Raw genomic sequence first — 17,045 nt, 5'->3', positions numbered from 1 at the left:
ATAGGAGCCCTGTCACATTTGATACACAAATGCTCACATGAGTTACCTCTACACCACAGATATCATAGGTGTGGAGACAGCCATGATAGCCAGATTCTGGAATTAATCTAGCCATGACAGCACGGAGTTCTTTTTCCTAGTAGATTCCAAAGTGTAATGTTGCATACAAGATAATAAGCGTTGTGTGCTGAGTTTTGCATTCTATATGCATGCTCTCCATTCTATCAGCAGAGGGTACTGCTTGAACTGTATTATCTAGGGTTGTTGTTTGTTGTTCCATTTTACCCATATAATATTGGGAAGTTTCAGCTGTTGTTAATAAGCATGGTTCCCCTGTTTTCCTTGTGTGATCTCTCTACGACAAGAACCCTACAGATTTAACTTTATTAGTGAATGTTAAAAGGGGAGTTCCAAAGATGAAGGGGTAAAAGGAAATACAAAATGGCTACATAGTATTGGCTGAGGGGAGGATGCAACTGATTACACAGCAAAATTTGGCATACTTAGTGCAGTGGTGGGTTAGGGTGAGGAACTTGGGAGCTAAAGGCACCACACTTACAAAGAAGAGAGAATATAAAATGTCCTGTACAAGCAATCCATTACATCATTACAGAGTGGTGGGTTTTAAAGGACACACAGAGATACAAGTAACAGTATAAGGTACAATTGTGGGGGTGAGGTACAGTCCAGGCATAAGAGTTCTTAGTCGTGATCTGCTGGAAAAGGTGTTCAGGCAGCTTCCGGCCAGTGACCTGGAGTCCAGCTACTGGTGCTCACCCATAATGTGCTTGGCATAAGTGTCCCTCGACCATCTGAGGGTGTCAGACACCACGAGGCACCTCATTAATTTGGCATAGCAGCAGGATACTCAGCAGACACACAGAATCTTGTTGCTCTTGTTGCTGGGCTCCCATGCTTTGAGTGCTCATCAGATCAGTGCCTCAACCATCATCTCATATTCCTGGCTCCTCATAGTGTCCACTAATGGCTTATACTTTGCCAGCTTCCACTTGCAGGCTTTGATGACAGCCCACTGCCAGTTCTCAAATGCGATATTGACATCAACCATCACAATGTGCCTGTTTTCTTTGTTAGCCACAACAATGTCTGGGTACAGTTGGCTCTCACAGCCTGGGATAGTCCCAGCTGAGGCTGGAATGCCCTTCACCAGCTAGACCTGGATAGCTTTGTGGCAGACATGCCATGCTCTGGCATGGGGATTTCAGGTGTACAGCATGTGGGGAAGTGTCCCTGACTTATAGCCACATCTTCAGCACCTCTTGTTGTGGTTTATGAACCAGACTGCACTGTTGAGCAGGAGGCAGTTGAGTTGGGCATGGTGGATGAAGCACTAGTCTGTAAAGTATGTGAAGTTCTCACTGAGCATGAAGTGGTTGCTCATCTTCAACTTCAGGATGTGCTCAAAGACCTTACCCTGGTTGGTCACTGGCATACTTGGTTCTGACAGCATCCTTTAGGACCCTCTCCAGGCAGGACCTTGGGGGGCGGGGCATGGTGATGAAGCTGATGCTGGGGCCTGGGAGCAGTGGAACTCACAGCTTCTGGTGCTCCTCAGACCAGGTCCAGGCACAGCTGATGAGCTTATTGAGGTGCTGCACAGCATTGCAAGCTCAGCTTCACAATAAGGTGAAATCCTCGCCATGTCAGTTGGACTCATCTCCCAGTGAACCACTCAGGAAAGTGACCAGGTCTTTGCCAGTGGGCTGTCTGGCAATCTTCCTAGGGTCAGTCTCCCCCAGGATACTGGCAGTGATGCTGCTCACAAGATCATAAGGGCACACTGAGAGGCAGAAGATATGGGTGACCATCTTGATGCCATAGAGGTCACCCTTGAGAGGGACCTTGGCACCATCTTGCCAATAAGGGACAGGCAGGTGTAGCATAACCTCCCCGTTTCTTTTTTTTAATTGCATTCCCTCCCCTTCTCTAACCATTTCTGACTTTTTCCCTCCCTCTCTATTCCCTTTAGATAAGTATAAGTGAGCTCAAACTTAAGATAAGCTTTAAACATTTTTATTTTGGTAGCAAGTTTTTGGTTTTGGATATCCACTATTTTATATTGTATACTTATTAGGTTTGTATTAATTGTTACTGTTGTATATTGTATTATTATCATTTTTGTATTGATTTTTATTGTTTCATATGGATATTGTATGGTTTAGGCCTGTATTTGTAAGTGAACCAAAGTCATGTCAAGTTTCCATTTTATATGTCAAGCCTCCATCTTCTGTCCTCTGCCAGGGCATCCTATGTTGCAACAATATGATTCATTGCACCCCTCCCATGTAAATTGGTTCCCTGATAAATGAGAATGATTGGGAATGATTGAAATACAATGGTAGCAGACCTCTACTGAATAGCCTGTAAGGACTTGGGCCATCACCTCACATTGATTCATCCAGGAACCAAGGACCTCACCCAGGAACAGAGACAAGGCCAGCATTTGTAAAACAAAAGACCCTGCAGAACCAACAACTCTCACCATTACAGACACCAAAAACTGCACATCCCTGCATGGAGCACACATGCTCAGTATGCCAGGGGCTGACCCTTGCCTGGGCATGCCTCCTGTCACTAGGGTCACACAAGGTCTGCCCCTCTAGAAGGAGGCAGTGAAGACAGACCGAATGGGACACCCTCTGGACCAGCACCATATCCACCCAGAGGCCCTGCCAGCGACCCCACTCTGGACAACATCTACTGGACAAGGAACCCTTTCCAGCCTGGATAGGTAGATATTATAGATATTACCTGCACAACTCCTCCTACAATTTGAACTCTCTCTCTCTCTCTCCTCCTGGACTTCAGTGGACTTCAGCCCCTGCACCAAGCCTCTCTAACCCCTGCTGTCAGTGTGCGTGTGTGTGGGAGGGGTGCGTGGGTGGGTACAAGGGAACCAATTTGGCATTGTGTCACCATCTCCCCTGTTCAATAAAACCACTGTCATTTGCAACCTCAAGTTGGGTCATGTTTTACTGAATCCCAATCCCTTCCCTATCTTAAATTCCAGCCTCATTCTCTCTCTCTCTCAGCTCTAGTTCCCACGCTGTCTGCTAGTTTCCTGATCTCCCAATTCCATCTTCCCTTTTCTGTCACCTCTCAGCCTCTCCTTGCTTTCCCCCTGCAGCTTCCCAGCTCCTATTAGCTGTACTGCAGTTCCCTCCAGCTTCCAGCACCTACTGCCACTTCCTGCAACTTCTCTAGATGCCCTGGAGCCATCCTCTGGCCCCCTACACGTTCTTCAGCCCAGGCCCCTGTAGTCTACCGGTTCTAACCTGCTAAACTTCTACTTTCTTACCTCAACCTTTCCCCAGGTATCCCAAGTACACCAAGCCCATACATACATACATATCACAATACCCAACTTAGGAACTCACTTGTGTGTATGTGTAGGTGGGTGGTATGTGTGTAAATTAGCGAACACACACACACACACACACATTATATATATATATGTGTGTGTGTGGTATATGAATTAGTAATCCACATATGTGTATTCAATGTGCAGGTGTTGGTAACTGGTAACTGATTCTGTCTAAATTTGGTGTGTGTAGTGCACATGAACTTAGACTAATTATTTTGAAAGTGCATATATCTGAGTTGCTAGTGTTAGAGTGTGTGTGTATAATACTGGTGCAGCATTTTATATATATAAAATGTTGCCCCGAGGGGTCAGGCCAACACTCAGGATCTCAATATTGCGCTGTTAGACATGAGGGCATGCTGTACAACTGCACATGCACACATAAAAATCAATTAAGCACACACTCACTAGGTGCATACACCCCAATTAGGCATACATACCCTACCAGCTCAGGCACATACACTATACTCCCCAAAATTTAGACACAGATCACCAATTCTTATATCACTTACACAATGCCACACACACGCGTGCGCACACACACACACATATGTGTGTGTGTGTATGTGTGTGTGTGTATACATACATACAGGATTTTATTTGTGGCCAGAAACAGTAGGTTCAGCCACTTCTTCAGTAGCCACTTCAGGTCATAGTCTACCGACTTGAGGAAAGTCTTGGGGACTGCCAAGCCTCTGAAGACAAATGAGATGTGGGGGATGAAGCTGTTTGCCACAGCAATCTTCTTCCAGGGGACCAGCAGGAAATAGTCCAGCTTGTTGGCAGGTTTCCTCTGGTGTCTGTTTCACCCAGTGACTGGTAGGCACTCCCAAATGGACATAGCTCTAACCATCCCTCATGAGCCTCACCTGCTTGTCCTGGAAGGTAATGGTGGAGTCCAGAACAGTGCTTTTCTTCCTGTAGTTGGCATGCAGGAATGCACACTTGGAGGCATTGAAGTGGAGCCCCATTCACTTGGTTGCCTCAGAACTGATATCCAGCATCTTCTGCAGCTGCTCAGGGTCACTGGCAAGGAGGACAAGGTCAGTGGTGTAAGCCAGGACATTCAGCTTCCATCTGTAGAGGCTAAGTGCTCTTGGAGGAGCAGTTCCATGACCAAATTGAAGATAACAGGCCTGAGTGAGCAACCCTGTTTGACTCCAGCCTGGATTGAGATATCTCACCCTCTGATTACAAGACACTTGTGGTGCAGCTGCTGTAGAGCTCCCAGATGAGGTTGATGGTCCCATTCAGTATCCCCAGTTCCTGGAGGGTGTTGAAGATGTGGCAGTGGGGCATGGAGCTAAAGGCCATGCCACCATGCACTGTCTTCTTGCCATCTGGGCATTATCCAGCACCATCTGGATAATTAAAGTGAGCTTGTAGTACCCTTCTACTCCTAGTCAGATGGGCCTCAGCCTCCTTTGGCATGAAGTCTGCTTTGAGCACCTCTGTGGAACCAACACGTGTCAAAGGTCCAACTGATGTGGGGAATGGGGTGATGACTTTAGCACAGTGGTTGAAGACATCTTATGGAGTTACTGGGGTTCTGAGCTGTTGTAACTAGAATTCATCCAACAAATGCAACGGTAGAAACTATTTGTAAGGTTCCAACACCTACACAAACATCCCTAGGTCTGCTTAATTTCTACCATTATTTTCTAAAAGACAAGGTTATATTTGCTGAGTATCAGGGACTCTGATCGGGCAGACTAGAGTGGGTGAAGTACTGGCAAGGACTCTGAGCAAGCAGGCCAGCCTAAGCCAAGTACCTTAGCAGCCACACCTGATGTAAGCCTCAGTTAAGGAACTTTGTCCCAGTTTACAAGTAGCAAGAATCCTGACTGGCTGCTGGGAGAGCTGCCTATCCATTTAACACTAGCTAGGGCCTTGGGTTTGCAAACCAGTTAACAGTTCTGCTGTGGCAAGCCTCCTGGTTCCTACAGTCTTGTTCTCCTGGTTCCTGACCCTGTTTTTTGCTTATTTCTGGACCATGGCTTTGGATTTCCCTGAAGATCTGTTTCCTTGCTCCAGCCCCTGGTTTGGCTCCATTTTTGGACTTCACCCTGTGGACTGCCCCCCAGATTGCTATTTGGCATCTGATCCCTGGATTCAGACCCTGGAATGTTGTGGACTCTGCTTCTGGATTTCCCTCTGGGTTTGGTATATGGCTGCCACCTTCTCACCCAGCCTCAGGCCCCTGCTTTTCCTCAGTGGTCTAACCATTAGGCAAGAATGCCTATATCCCAGTCCTTTCCACTGAGCCTTTGAATCCTCTATTGGATAAGGATGACTCATAGAAACAGACTAAACTGCACAAAAAAGCTTTCAACAAAGCAAAATGATTGTTGTTGTCTCACAGCATGCTAGTCCATTATGACATCAAGAAACCGATTGTGCTTATTTGCAATTTTTCACTGTATGGAGTAGGAGCTGTCCTCAGTCACCTCCAAAATGATAGGCATGAGGCTCCCATTGCATACTATTCATAAACTATGAATAAGTAAGATGGAAAGGAATTATGCCCAAAGTGATAGGGAAGCTCTTCCTGTCATTTCTGGGATTAAGGCATTCTATGACTATGTGTACAGCTGTAACTTCACAATCATTACAGATCAGAAACCATTGCTAGGGCTATTAATCAAGAATGGACCAATACCTCAAATCATTTCACCACATACGCTTCATGGGTCCTAAAAGCGTATGTCTGTGAATTTCAACACTGCCCTGGGAAGTTGATAGCTAATGCACATGTACCAAGTCATTTGCCATTAACCTGTCCTGAATTTACTGTTCTTCAATTTTCCAAAGTTCTGATGTTAGAATCCTCTTCTGATCCTCCTCTCCAAGCAGATGACATTGTTCATATGACTGCTAAGGATCCAGTATTAACTGGAATACTAAACCAGGTATGGAGAGGGTGGTCTTCAACAAACATCTCAGATGAATTTAAATCATTCATTACACATCAACATGAACATTCCACCTGTAAGGAATGTCTCCTATCTCCTACATGGTAACTAAGTGGTTGTTCCCAATTAGGTTGAACACAAGTTCTTAATGTTCTCCACGTACAATATCTGGGGATTGTTTGTATGAAGTTGCTAGAAGTTTTGTCTGGTGGCCAAAGATAGATGCTGACATTGAGCAAACAGTAAAGATGTCTAAAACATGCCCCAGCTAAAGCTCCAGTCCATCCATGGGAAGAGACCAGGACACTATGTTTTATCTGCACGTAGATTTTTCTGGACCTTCCCAAGTACAGATATTCTTTATAGTCATTGATTCTTTCTTAAAGTGGCTAGAAGTTGTTTCCACTGCATCAATAACTTCATGTACTGTAATCTGAGTTTTACAACAGCTGTTCACAATGCATGGTCTTCCAGATATCAGCTTGTCCAATGATGCTGCACAATTCACTTCTGAAGAGTTTAAGAAATTTATGAGGAGGAATCTTATCCATCACACTGCATCTGAATGATTTCCTTTGGTTTCTTTTCACCTTTAACTATTATGCTGCTTTATGTTTCATGGCATTCATGGAAGAGCTGCAATGATGCGAGTCATATTTACCTATTTAAGAAGGTGTTTTATAGAAATTCTCTTCCACATGCTAAGTGGAATTACTCCTAGCAATAATAACTCTTTGAGATGCTGTTCATGCTGCAGGGGTGCATTAGCAAATAATTATTTAAATATTTAAACACTGCAGTTAGCAAAATTACTGTGAAAAGGGTGGGCTGGAGCCTACAAGAAACTGTAGAATTGAACTTATGTGTTCTACCACCAACTTCTTCCAATGAAATATTAAGGATTTTTGAAGTGTATTCATATGAAATAAGGCATCTCCCCTTACCATATCAGAAATACATTGCTTGATCACATATGAAAAAATACAGTCTTAGCATGTGCCAGTTCTGTGCTTTCTGGTACAAAATTCTGGTTCTAAAACAAAAGTAACTGGTCACAGGTGAATGTGGGGGGGTCTCCTCCTATGGGGAAAAACTGGTAATTCCTAACAGTGGCCAGAGGCAAATGAAAGGAAATGTGACTTCTCTATGTCCAGATGACCTACTGGTTGCTAGCAACCAGTGCAACTAAAGCACACTTCAGTGTTCTAGATTGGTTTGGAGGACTAGAACAGCATAGAATACACACCCCAAAAAGCCAGTTTTCATCATACCCTCATGATCTACACTGTGTGCTTCTAGATCAAGGATCCAGATCCTAGTTTATATGCTCTTCTATTTTAGTTATTTATATTTAACTAATAAATAGATGCATTTCCAAGGCTCTAGGTACCCTAACATAATAAAAATAAAATTGTATCTCAACACCAATAAAATAGGAATGTCAGAGGCACTCAGCCAGCCAAATAACCCAACAATTCATTTTGGTCACTATATCACTCTGGGAAGTATATCCTTAGCCTCTTCCAAAAACCCTACTGAAATCTTTCAGCATCTTGTAGTGTAACCAAAGTTACTATTTAGACCATTTTTGATGGGCGGAACAAGTTCTAGACTCTTGAAGTGCTCTGGGAAACCCTTATATGAGCTAGTCCCTTTCATTTACAATGAGAGGGCCCCAGCTCTAACTATGGCAGAAGTAGTGCTGGTATAGGTCATCAGACAGACACTATATTTAGGACATATTAGTCCATTTAGGACTCTATGGATGTATCTACATGTGACACTACATCACTGGAGTAATGCACAATGGTAACTTAATGTGCGTGGAAAAAACTGTGTCACCACAGCTCCAACATCATAGTGGTGTACTCCCTCATTACAACGATTTGCTATGGTGATGTAAAGCCTAAAAATAACTACATATGGCATGCACAGCACAGTATGGGTTGTCGAAAAGAAAGTACTAAATGACAGTGCAATAACAATGGCACCATAGCAGCATGTGTAGAGATGCCCTAAAGATCCCAACTAACAGCTTAAGTTCCATTTGGGGATAAATAGTTAGATCCTAAGAGTAAAGATGTCACATAATCCCAATGAAACAATCTGTTTAATAGCAAACTTCTGTGTTCTGTACCAGGTTCAATCCCCGCATATAGAACAAACTACAGGACTGTAATCCTGATGTAAGGTCCATATCCACAAAGAAAATTCATAACTTCTTGTCCAGAAGCAGATAATGAACACTGACTCATTATTGGTATAACACTATTCTAATATAATAAAGGACTTTGTGTGTCTGTATGTCTGTAACACTTTTGGGCAACTGTGCATGTACTGCCAAGAGGGCTGACAGTGATTGGCTGGGCAGGCTCCACCTCCTCAGGCACAGAGGGAGACACCGCCACCAGAGGCAGAGAGGTGGGAGTCCCATTGCTCCGAGGGATGACAGGGAGGCAGCGGAGGTCGGAGGGTGGGGGTGGGGAGTCGCTGCTGCCTCCCCAAGTGGGAGGAAGCCCCACTGCTCCATGGGAGGAGATGGAGGTGGAGGGAAAGAGGGAGCTGCCACTGCCACCTCAGGAAGGGAGGTGGGGGAAGCACCATTTCTCCACAGGTGGAGAAAAAAGTGGAGGTGGGCAGGGACGAAGCGGGAACCTGTACTGCTCTGGGGGAGGAGGTGGAGGCAGGTGCGGGGGAGGGAGCTGTATTGCTAGAGGCTGAAGGAGGCAGTGGTCATACAGGGACTGTTTACATGGCCAGCCCTGAAGTTGTGGGGGCATGTAAACCCTCCCTGAAACACTCCATCATTCATGACAAGCAATTGCTTAATCTTCAAATAATCCCTTATCCCCAAGTTACAGATACTATTGGCAGGTATTTTCCCCCTCAATCAAAACTACTGTTAGTACTTCTTCTATCTGCTCTGGTCACTTCTGGTCATTCTCCAATGTTTGAGCCATATCAGCTGTCTTTTTTTTTAATTGCATGGATACTTTTAACGTATCTGGACTACTAGAATGACTTAGATATACACATAAGACATATTGCTATCAGTGCTTAAAATTTGGATTTAAACACAGTTCAATTAAACAAAACAAACAAAAAACAACCATTAAATAATAGATTTAAATAAAATCTCATTTATAATTTTATTTTTCACTTCTATGCTTTTTACAGCCCATTAAGAATGCTATAAGGAATACTTTTCAATTAATTTTAAATATAATTTAATTTACCATTCATTGTACCATACAGCTTTCCATTAAAACACCATTTATTTTACTCTTAAAATGAGAAGTTCATATATCATTCTTATTGCTTTAAACACTGAAAGTTCTATTCTCCCTTCCCTAAAAGAAAACCATTGAAATTACTTTTCAGGATATAATATTCTTCAATTAATTACTACTCACTTCTGAATGTTATTAAATATTGCAAACAGTAAGAATGGACCATTGATTACATTTCAACATGTTTTAAGACTACCATTTATTTTGCAGTTGTATTACCAATGGTTTTATTTATAGGGAGCTAAAAATCATATATTGGAAATTTATTTAATTTGGGTAGACACTGTATATTTTTTATTTCCCAGAATAAAAGATGTCAAGTTATGGTTATTCTGATGACATAGCTCTCTCATGTGCACAACAATGCTGTAAAGTATACTAGGCTTTGAACTGGATGAGAGGCAGCAGCAATTTTATCTGGTGTTGGGTGCAGCCCGTGGCCAGCACCAGTCCCAGGTGACAGGTCAGCCTCCTCTCATCTGGGGCACAAATCCGGGGGCTTGCACCCACGGGAGGGTTACTGGGCTGTGCTGGACTCCTCCCAGGGGTGCAGCCCTCGGATCTGTGTGCTGGATGAGAGGAGGCTGCCACTGCCACTTGGGACCAGCACTCAAGCCAAGTAAGCCTGGCTTCAAAACTCGAAATGCTTCAAAACTGTAAATGTTTTGAATATCCTTGTTTCGTTTTGAAGCTGTTTCAAAGCCTTTTGTTCCATTTCAGTTTCACTGTTTCAAGCTCAAAATGTGTTGAAACAGTTTCAAAATGTGACACCTCATGAAATTTCACACAGCCCTAATGTCCAGGTGGCCATACATGATGTCCTGAAGTCTCCAGTAAGAGCTGTACAGGGTGACCAGCAGGACCCACTTCAGCTCCTGGGTTGCTGTTAGGGCTGTGTGAAGCTTCGGTCGCTGATTCAATTTGGTGGAGATTCAGCCCAATTCAGTGGCTGAATCTCTGAATCTGAATTGAATCAGGAGACCCTTTAATCTCTCCAAAGTGAATCAGAACCCTCCAAAGCAGTTCAGAAAGATTTGACAGTTTGGACATAGACACAGCTTTAAATGTTTTTTTTGTATACCTCAAGGCACCAGGTGGCTTGTGAATAGTGAGATGCTGGGGTGGATGGAGCATCCCGCAGGAACACGGGGCCAGGAGGAGGTCCCCAGTGCACCCAGCAGCAGACCCGGAAGTGGAGCAGAAGCACTTCCAGTCCACTTCCAGGTCTATCAGGGAGCATACAGGGGGCCCTCCCACACCTCCCCAAATTGGTGACTGGTGCCTCCTGGGTCTGGGGAGGGGGCACCTGGGGTTGCCCTGTGGCTGATCGCTGAGCCAGGGGGAATGGGGCCCCCCTGTGTGCTTGGCGGTGGACCCAGAAGTAATTCTGGTCCACTTCTGGGTCCACCGCCATGCACACAGGGGGCCCTCCACATGCTCCTGTGGGATGCTCCATCCACCCCACCACTGCAGCATTCACGAGCTATGCCTGGTACCTTAAGGTATGTAGAAAAAACATTTAAAGCTGCATCTATGGCAAAACTGCTGATTCTCTGAATCAGCATCAAATCTTCAGATTTGGATTTGGCTAAATCGAATCGGGGACAGTGATCCAAATCAACAAATTGAATCACTATCCCCAATTCAGGCTGAATCTGAATCAGAATTGAATATGGCGCATTTTGCACACCTCTAGTTGCTATGCTTGAGCAGAGCCAGTGGGAAGCCATGGTGGGGTACAGGTAGGTCAGGACATGAAAACACATGCAAGTCATGAAAGTGGGTACCAGTGCTCACTCTTGGGCTGTTCTGGAAGCCTAGGGTTGCGTCTAGAAGGTTTTACAGTGACACGGTAGGGTTTTCGGGGCATAGTGGTCCATGCCCAACAGCCAATCGGGGGTGGGGGGCTCATCCATATGGCTCTGCTTGGGAGGCTTTCACAGCCTGGGGAACCTAGAAGGCAAGGTAGGAGGCATGTGACATCTCCTCCTACCTGCTGGCATTGACCAGTGTGGGCAGGCTCCAAGCCCCCACCACTGAATGGTGAATATCTGTTTGGTTCACTTCCACTCTTAGACCGCTTTAAGTAGAATGTAATAGAATGCTTCCAGCTCAGGCTTTTTGAACAGCCTAAGTTAATACTATACAGTATCTGCCAGGACAATCACTTTGACCATTTCCAGAACCTCTTCAGATTATATAATTGTTTTTTCTCACTGTTTGCATCTAACCCAAGTTCTTTTGACTATGCAAACAATTTCTTGCATTTCAATATTGTATCATGCAGCTATGGAGAATTCTGGTCTCTTCTCAAGCTATTTCACTAGAACTACAATGCATGTGGGGGTTATGTAAGACAAGGTTTTTACCCCAAATGCTTATAGGATGAATGAAAACAAAAGATTAAGAAAGAGATATACCACACAAATGTGAATAAGATGCCTGGCATGCATAACAAATCCAAATCCTTTTTTTTTAAGTGCAAAAATTATGATCTATTCTACTCCAGATTTGTAGCCACTAATTACACCTTTTGCTGAAGAACTCATAACATTTGTCTTTTCCACCACTGAAAAGTACTAATTCATAGGACAATCAAAATGAAAATGCATGCCAAATTATTTAAAAGTAACACAGAAATAATTAACTAACCTGGCCCACTGTTCAGTCAAACTGCTTTTTATAGCCTCTAATTTTCAGTTTTCATTTGTATTTATTTATTTATTTATTTATTCCCAACACAAGTAACTATTAATGATTTACTGTTTACTTGCAGTTAGTTAAGAAGCAGATCTCTATTCCATCCCTAATATTAATCAGAAAAAGGAATCTGCATCAACCTAAAGAAAACAAAATGTGCATGCATCATTTTTGTTATATAAAAGGCTGTTAGAATATTACACATTATTATAAAAATACTTAGCTCTTCAATAGCTATTTTTATACATGAATTTCTAAACACTTTATAAAACAATTGTAGGTATCTTATCTCCATTCCACAAACAAGGAAACTCAGGAAACCATAAGTTAGATCAGTTGCTCATGGTAACTTAGCAAATCAATGGGAAAACCTGGAACAAAACCTGTATCTGACGTGCAAAATTAAAACCTTGGAAATTTCTATTTGCATGTAGTTACATTATTGCAATGATCCCTTAACTTGTGTTAAAGAGTAAACTAGTTTTTCCCTGTGCTTGATGAAAAGGTACAATTTTACAGATTCAAACTGTGGCAACCATAGTTCAGGAACAATGTCTAGACCTTTTCAGGCAGGCTGCTTCCTGCCAGCTATCTCATTTTATTTCTTGTATGCATCTGGTGTGCAAGCTAAATTTAGTTATGCTAATGTTCAGGATCATATTAATATTGATATGGTATTGTTACCAATCAGCTGGGACATGTAGTTTCACCAGAGTAAAATGACCCAGGATTTAGATGGACAGCCTATTAGTGCCATTTTTCCTGCAGGAAGTCCCTCATCTGTGACTTCTTGACAGTCTCTCTTTATTCCATCACTTTTTGTGATGCTGACACGTCAAACCTCAAATAGAAGAAAATACTTAAGTATAAGAATGAAGGACTAAGGACTAAGGGGAGGGAAAACACAGTTTTCTGATACTTGTGTGTGTCAAAATTAGAGGTTACACTGCAACAGACGTGTAAGTAATACAGATTAAACTCCATGTTGTATCACATTAATGAATCATAATTCTGCCAAATTGTAACATTTGCAGACAGAATTTACAATCATAATAAAGTTGGTGGTTGTTTTGGGAGGGGGAAGAGTCGAGGGCAGGAGGGCTTGGGGGAAGGAGTAATTTAATAGCTTTAAAAGAAGTAAACTGAAAAATGAAAAATAGCAGTTCCATGATTTAATATTGAACCTCACATGGGTCATTAAACTTGCTGGAATCTTTAAATCAGTCACACAGATCTCTGCTACTTGAGCTGGCAGTCACTATTCTGTACGTTTGAGGGGAATGTACTCTATAAGGATGCAATCCTCCTCTTCCTCCTCCCCCTCTTCCAACCCATCATGTGCAACAAGTCATACTTCACTCCTGTCTTTTCTTGAGCCTGGGCTCTTCGTTCAAGTCCATTTCATTTTACATAAGCAGCTCAAGTCTCCAGTCATCTGACTTACCACCATCTCAGTCCAAGTCCCCATGGCAAGAAAATCCTAGTCTTTCCCATATCTGATCACAATCCCAATCTCTTTACCCAAGCTATACCTCCTCTTCTAATATCTCTCTTATCACTCTGCTTACATGCCATCTCTCAAGTGGCTTCCAGTAAGCAATTATTTTGTTGTACAGATATAGTGTCTCACATCGTTCTAGTCCTGTTCCCAACCAGTGCCAATTCTCTGCCCAGTACCTAATCCTGCTCCTTTGTAGGTCTGTTTCTTTTCCCATAACACTGCCTCCTTTCCAGAACTACTAGTTTGCAATTACAGGGCGCTTGTACACATGAATCCATTACCATATACACAATAAAAATATCACTTTGTGTGGCTTAGTGGTGTCATGCTGTACACATGCAAAAGTTTGGGGGGCTTTGTATGAGTATGGAATGTTTCAAATTGCAATGATGCAGCTGTCAGCTGACCCCAAGGCCATGGAAAAGGGGGTGCCTCTGAGCTGGGGCACTACTCAGCCATCTAGCAGCCCACCCAGGCAGCCCCAGAGGGCACTGCCAACAGAGAGGGAAGGACCAGGGCCTCAACACAGCTCAGAGGCTACTCAATCCAGCAGCAGCTTGCCCTCTGGCCATGGGCAGGCTTCAGCTCCAAAAAAAAATAAAATAAATTGGACCCCTCACTGTAACATGACAGAAAAATTCAAATGGTTTAGTCCTCAGGGTTTATATTCTATCACCCCCTAAGTTGAAACAGTGCAGCACAGAATAAAACACTGAGGACTAAACCCGCATCATGTGTACAAGTGCCCACAGTTTCTATCCATTTGCCTGAATACCACACCTTGATTTCCAGCAACTTATGTGAGTGTCCCAGCCATTGGTTAATGGAGTTAGTCTCTTGCTCTTTCTAAGCCTCTGGAGCAATGCCTATTGAATTATTTGTGCCAAGCAGGGCATCTCAGGATATTTACCTGAACAGGGACTTGAACTGGTATAGCTCATATCCCATATGTGTGACGTGACCCTCAGACTACTGAATATTCTACAAATGGGTGTTTTTTATGATAAGCCTCAAAATATCTTGGTTTTGTTCTGATCCAGAGCAACAGAAAAAAATGAAATCTCAGAAAATCTTTGCAGGAGAGAAGCATTTCCCTCCAGCTTTGGTTATTACAGGCATTTACCAGCTATTGTTCACTTATGATTATTTTTGTTCTACAGAAGAATACTTGTTAATAAGGATTCAATCTTGAAAGTTCACTGTTATTTCATGGAAAAAAATATCTAACTTGCTAGTGAACAGGTTCAGTAGTTTTAAAGTAAAAACTCAAACTATTTCCATGTCAAGACATTATGTAGGAAATTCTCTATTCATAATAATGGTTATTTAGGCTCTTTCAAAATACTTGGATGATTCAGATTGTATCATACAAGCCCTCTACCTGCAACCATTCAATAACAGCTCCCTGTGGCTGAATTCAGGTGTCAGTCACCTTGTATCCACCTCATTCATTCTAAGCAGCAGTTACAAAATATGTTAACTAAGCTGTCACCATTAGAGGGAGGTGTTGTCTTAAAACAATCAAACATAACTTGACTTCTTACTTGCCTCCCTTGAATCTGTCCAAATAATTCTACTTTATCAATTTCTGAAGTGATATGTCCATGTAACTAAGAAAAGGTGACACTTTATTTATTCACTTTAAATATGTATCTCTCTGTGTCTTTATATATAAGCTGTGAAAGTTTAAAAGGTGAATTCAACTTTTGTACTAATGTTATAAGAATCTTTATTTACCTTGATCCTTGAACAAGATATGCAAAGGTTAGCTAATTTTTTAACTAATACAAATATGAATATAGGGTCAAAACTGAACTTAAAATAATTTGGCTTTAAATGTTTTCAAAAACCACAATGAGTTTTGAGAAAGCCATACAAAAATAATAATAAAAAATAGGACCATAGGGAAGTAGGGCTGGAAGGAAGCTCATGAAGTCATCTAGTTCATCCCCTTCTCAAGGAAGGATCATCCCTGATTAAACCATCTAACCTACTCTTGAAAGCATTCAAAGGCGGAGAGTCCTTAATACAGCCTGTTTCAATGCTGGTCCACTCTTATAGTCAGAAAGTTCTTCCTAATCACCTATCTAAATTTTACCTCCTGCAGCTTGATACCATTTCTCTTAGCCTTGTCTCCTATAGCCAAAGAGAGAAGCTCATCTTCATCCTCTCTGTCATTTCCCTTCAGGTATTTGAAGACTGTTATTAAATCCCTCTTCAGTCTTTTCTTTTCCCAACTAATTTAGCACTGGTTCTTTCAACTTTTTCTCATAAACCTTACCTCCCAGGCCCCTAATAATTTCTGTTTCTTGGACTCTTTTCAATATGTCCACACATAGGCACTGACTCCATGGGTGCTTTGGGGCTCAAGAATCCACCAGAAAACATTAGTGGGTGCTCAGCACTCACAAGCCACATTGGGCCAGCTGGATTGGAGTAATGCACTGCTTCTTCTAGGCATACAAGGGGCTCGGCACAGGAATTAAAAACAAACAAACAATCCCCAAAACAACCCTCCCACCACCAAAAATCAAATTTGGCACCTATGTGTCCAGATTCTTCTTGAAGTGTGAGGCCCAAAACTAGATATGGTACTTTAGATGAGTCCTCACCAATCCTGAATACACTGGACGAATCATTTCCTTTAATTGGTGAGTGATGCTCCTCTTAATACCATATGGTTGGCCTTTTTTGCAAAAAGAGTACACTGTTGGTTCATATTCAACTTATGGTTCACTGTAACCCCCAGGTCCTTCTCTGCAGGACTACAGCCTCACTACTCATTCCCCAGTCTGTGTTAGTGGATGCAATCATTATGTCCCAAGTGCAGCACTTTGCACTTATCCTTGCTGAATCTCATCTGATTTATTATGGACTATTTCTCCAGTCTATTCAGGTCATTCTGGATTCTAGCCCTGCTCTCTAGAGTATCTGCAACTCAACTCAACGTAATGTTGTCTGCTGAGTATGCACTCAACCCTGTCATCCAAATAACTAATGAACATGTTGGACAATACTGGATCCAGGGCAGATCCCTGGGGAACCCCACTTAATACATCCTCCCAAATAGACAGAGCCACTGAGGACTACTTGTCGGGTGTGATAATCTAACCAGTTGTGTATCCACTTCACAGTATTTTTGCCTAGTCGGTATTTCCTTAGTTTGTTAATAAGAATGCCATGAAAGACAGTATCAAAAATTTTGCTGAAGTTTTGACATCCCTGCTCCCCACCCCTATCCGTCAAGATTGTCACCT

At 42.7% G+C, this 17,045-nt stretch overlaps 1 protein-coding gene across 3 annotated transcripts in view; it reads right to left on the bottom strand.

Moving 5' to 3' along the window:
• The window catches only part of CNTNAP4 (contactin associated protein family member 4), a 431,793-nt gene that overhangs the window by 147,197 nt on the left and 267,551 nt on the right, over nt 1–17,045 (bottom strand). The window lies entirely within an intron of this gene.

Source organism: Crocodylus siamensis, chromosome 3, assembly GCF_052110815.1.
Source record: "Crocodylus siamensis isolate JL-2025a chromosome 3, ASM5211081v1, whole genome shotgun sequence".
NCBI classification, from domain to species: domain Eukaryota; kingdom Metazoa; phylum Chordata; order Crocodylia; family Crocodylidae; genus Crocodylus; species Crocodylus siamensis.
Note: the sequence above shows the minus strand (reverse complement) of the source record. Positions and strands in the feature narration are given on the sequence as shown.